The sequence below is a fragment of the Tamandua tetradactyla genome, chromosome 4 (genome assembly GCF_023851605.1).
Source record: "Tamandua tetradactyla isolate mTamTet1 chromosome 4, mTamTet1.pri, whole genome shotgun sequence".
Classification (NCBI taxonomy): domain Eukaryota; kingdom Metazoa; phylum Chordata; class Mammalia; order Pilosa; family Myrmecophagidae; genus Tamandua; species Tamandua tetradactyla.
In genome coordinates, this window is record NC_135330.1 from 40,721,423 (window position 1) to 40,725,704 (window position 4,282).

At 44.2% G+C, this 4,282-nt stretch overlaps 1 pseudogene; it reads left to right on the plus strand.

The window, feature by feature from the left end:
• The first annotated feature begins 1,752 nt into the window (after nucleotides 1-1,752).
• Nucleotides 1,753-4,034, plus strand: LOC143678902 (tyrosine-protein kinase JAK1 pseudogene; annotated as a pseudogene).
• Nucleotides 4,035-4,282: the final 248 nt, after the last annotated feature.

Sequence of the window (4,282 nt, forward strand, 5' to 3'; positions counted from 1 at the left end):
AAGAAATAGCCAACATAAAGCAACTCCTAGTAGTTTCCTTCCAGTACTTTTAAAACTTAAAAGTAGTTTTAAGCTTTTAAATAGTGTACGTTATTACAAGAAATGACTTGAGCTGTTCAGGTCTTGTCTAGAGAGGCTGGAGGACAGGGGAGAAAGAAGGGTATTAGACAAAGTCTCTGAACTCCACACCCTTATGTCCACCTGCCTACCTGATCTCTTCTCAAGTATCTTAAAGACACCTTAGACTTTATATATTACAAAACCAAGCTCCTAATGTTCCTCTCCAAACCAGTCCATAGTCTTCTCTAATTCAGTTAATAACTCCATCCATCCTTTCCATTTTAATGGCCAAAGGCCTGGATGTCATCTTTGCCTCCTCTCTTTTGCATACCCATTTAACCTGGCAGGAAATTTGATTGACTATCTCCAAAATACATCTAGAATTCAACCCCGTACACTATTTCCACTCTTTACTACTTTGGTCCAAGTCATCAACATTTCGTAATATGGGTGTCAAAGTTATTCTGTTAAAATGTCAGATCAAATCCCTTTTGGCTCAAACCTCTTTATCACTAAATAAAAGCCAAAGACCTTACAATGGCCTACAACAGTACTACTGGAGAATGGTACAATGACCCGATTGTCTGTAAACTGTTACTAGTCCATGAGGAGATAAGGAGCTTGTGTCAGAATGTAAATGAACTACATTAGTAAACACATTGTTTAATCTGCTGGACATTTTATTCATACGAGGCTTTCTCAGTGAAGGAACCAGTGTGTCCATTTACTTTCTGGCATGAACTCCTTATCTCCTTGCAGACTGGCACTTTGAGTAGCACTGGCATTATTCATCCTCTGAGTTGCTTTGTTTTTAGTAATGCTGACCTCCTTGCTATTCTAACACAGCAGTTATGCTCCGCCTCTGCACAGGATACTCCCTCTGCCTAAAATGCTTTTCCTCCAAAACTTAAGCCCTTACCACCTTCGGATCTTTACTCAACTATCACTTCTTCAGTGTAGTCTTCCCTGACTATCCTGGCACTCCCTAGCCTGCCTTTTAATACTCTGTTTTGTTTCTTTTTTTTCCTTTACTATAGCCCTTAACACCACTTACCTCCCACCCCCCCCCCCCCCCTTATTCTTTTTTAGCATGAGCAGGCACCAGGAATCGAACCCGGGTCTCCAGCACGGCAGGCCAGAACTCTGCCACTGCGCCACCATCACCCACCCTCACCCATTTTTCTAATTGTCATTCTTCTCCTCACTAGAATACAGATTCTGTCAGGTCAGATTTCATTCTGTTTTACCTCTGGTATGAAGGAAAGTACTGGTCAAGAGTAAACACTGGAAAACGTTTAGAGAATAAATGCCCGCATTTGAAATGAAATCATTCAATTGGTTTGATGGAAGCTACATTTTTTTTCTTTGTGTGATACGAATACATTTTCAAAGCTTAAAAAAAAGAAAAAAGTTGTCCGGGCGGGAGGCGGGTGCGCCACTGAGCACAGGCCTGGGCGGCCGCGGAGGTGTCAACCCCACCAGCCCTCCAGAGCCCAGCGCTGAGTCCCGGGAACGCGCACCGACCACTTAGCTGGCCCCTTCACCCCACCTGCGCAGCAGCCCTGAGCAGCTCAGCCCGGTGCACGCGGAAGTGCTTAACTCTCATCAGCTTTTGTAAAGCGAAGAAGAAAATCCAGTCTGTTTTTTTGTTTTTTTTTTGAGGGACGTTGGACAGCCGCGTCAATGTATCTAAATATAAAAGGGGACTGCAATGTTATGACTTTTAGTGCTAAAATGAGGCGCTCCAAGAAGAGGGAGGTGAATCCGAAGGCCCCGGAGCGAGGGGTGGAGATGGTCTTTCTGTTTGATAGACGGCCCCTTTAGCTGGGCTGCGGAGAGTACACGGCAGAGGAATTGTTCGAGGCCGCGCAGGAATGCCATATCTCTCCTCTGTGTCCCAACCTCTTTGCTCTGATGATGAGAACATCAGGCTCTGGTATGCTTGGAGTGGGAGCATCACGGCTGACAAGACGTTGCTCCGGGTCCAACCTGATGAGGTTCTGTTTCACCAGGTGGCATGACACCAACATCCGTGAGCATTCGGCATGGCAACCTTACCCAGAGAGACAGAAAAATATATGAGGACTGAAAAGGTTCCAGATGCAACCCATCTCCTGACGCCGGCTCGCAAGAGTATCTCTTTGCTCGGGGACAGTATGATTTGGTCAAATGCCTGTCTCCTATTGGAGACCCCAAGACTGAACAAGATGGTGGTGACATTGAGAACAAGTGTCTGGGAACAGCCATCCTGCCATATCACGCTATGTCATGATGAAGAAGATGCAGTTGCCAGAACTTGCCAAGGTTATCAGCTACAAGTGGTGTATTCCAGAGTCCATCAAACGGGTCCATCAAACAGGAACTTCCTCACCAGGATATGAATAAATAATATTTTCAAGGATTTCCTAAAGGAATTGAATGAAAAGACCATTTGTGACAGCAGAGTGTCTATGCACAATCTGAAGATGAAATATCTGGCCACACTGGAAACTTTGACAAAACATATTTGAGATGTCCCTGTTGTTGATTTCATCAGAAAATGAAATGAACCGGTTTCATTTGAATGACAGCAGAAACATCCTCTATTAGGAAGTGATGCTAACTGGAAATCTTGGAATCTAGTGGAGGCAGACGCCAAACATCATTCCTGTTGAAAAGGAAAAAAAATAAAGAGAAGCAGAAAAAATTGGAAAATACAAGAAGGATGAGGAGAAAATCAAAATCCAAGAAGAGTGGAAAAACAATTTTTTCATACTTTCCTGAAATCACTCCCATTGTAATGAAAAAGTCTGTGGTTGGCATTTTCAAGCAGGGCAACAACAACAACAAAAATGGAATTGAACCTCTCTTGCTAGGAGGAGGCCTTGTCCTTTGCGTCCCTGGTTGATGGCTGCTTCTTGTTTACAGCAGATGCCCATCATTACCTCTGCATGGGCGTGGCTTCTCCATTGGTCATCCAAGATCTACAGAACAGCTATCGTAGTCCAATTTGTAGACAAATGCTATCAACAAATTGCAGCAAGAAGAAAGTGAGGAGGAGATACCAGTACTGAGGTGGAGCTGCACCAACTTTGACAGCATCCTCATGTCCATCATGTTTTGAAGATTCTGAGCTACTGGGTGGCCAGAAACAGTTCAAGAATTTTCCAGTCAGGGCACAGAAGGGACAGTACAGTCTGCATGGTTCAGACTGCAGCTTCCTCAGCCTGGGAGACCTCACGAGCCACACAGAGAAGCAGATCCTGAGCATGGGCAGTGTCAGCTTCATGCTGAATTGTGCTGCCAGCCCAAGCCCTGAGAAATCTCCAGTCTGCTGGTGGCTACCAAGAAAGCCCAAAGTGGCAGTCTCTCTACTCCATGAACCAGCTGAGTTTCAACCAGATCCTCAAAAAAGATATTAAACAAAGTAGTATCTTGGGAGAGGTGTGTGAACACACCTCTGAAACATTGGTGCATTACAAGGATGATGAAGGAACTTCCAAAGAGAAGAGAGTAAAAGTTATCCGCAAAAGTTGTCCTGGGATCTTAGACCCTAGCCACAGGGCCATTTCTCTGGCCTTCTCTGAGGCAGCCAGAATGATAAGACAGGTCTCTCACAAAGACAGTGTGTACCTCTGTGGTGCCTGTTTCCAAGATGTGGAGAATATCATGGTGGAAGAATTTGTTCCACCATGAAAGTGATGCCCTTACCACATCATGGAAGTGCAAAGCTACCAAGCAGTTAGCCAGTACCCTGAGTTACTTGGAGGATAAAGCTTGATCCATGGAAACGTGTGCACTAAAACCTCCTCTTGGCCCATGGGGACATTGATAGCAAGTGCAGTCCATTTATCAAGCTCAATGACCCTGGCATCCCCATCACTGTGCTGTCTGTCTGGTCTTTTGGAGTGACTCTACATCACTTGCTTAGTGTGGTTCAGACTCCCGTCCCATAGTGTTGTATCCGAAAATGATAGGTCCAATTCATGGCCAGATGATGCTAACAAGACTTGTGAATACATTAAAAGAAGGGAAATGTTTGCATGTCCTTCTACCTGTCCAGATGTTTATCAGCTTATGAGATACTATTGGGAATTCCAACCATCTAATTGGACAACCTTTCAGAACTTTCTCAAAATATTTGAAGCACTTCTAAAAATAAGCATGAATAGCATTAAAATTTCACTGTTTCTCAGTTTCTCCTTCTCCTTAACAAATACCCAAGCCATTAAAAAAAATAGTG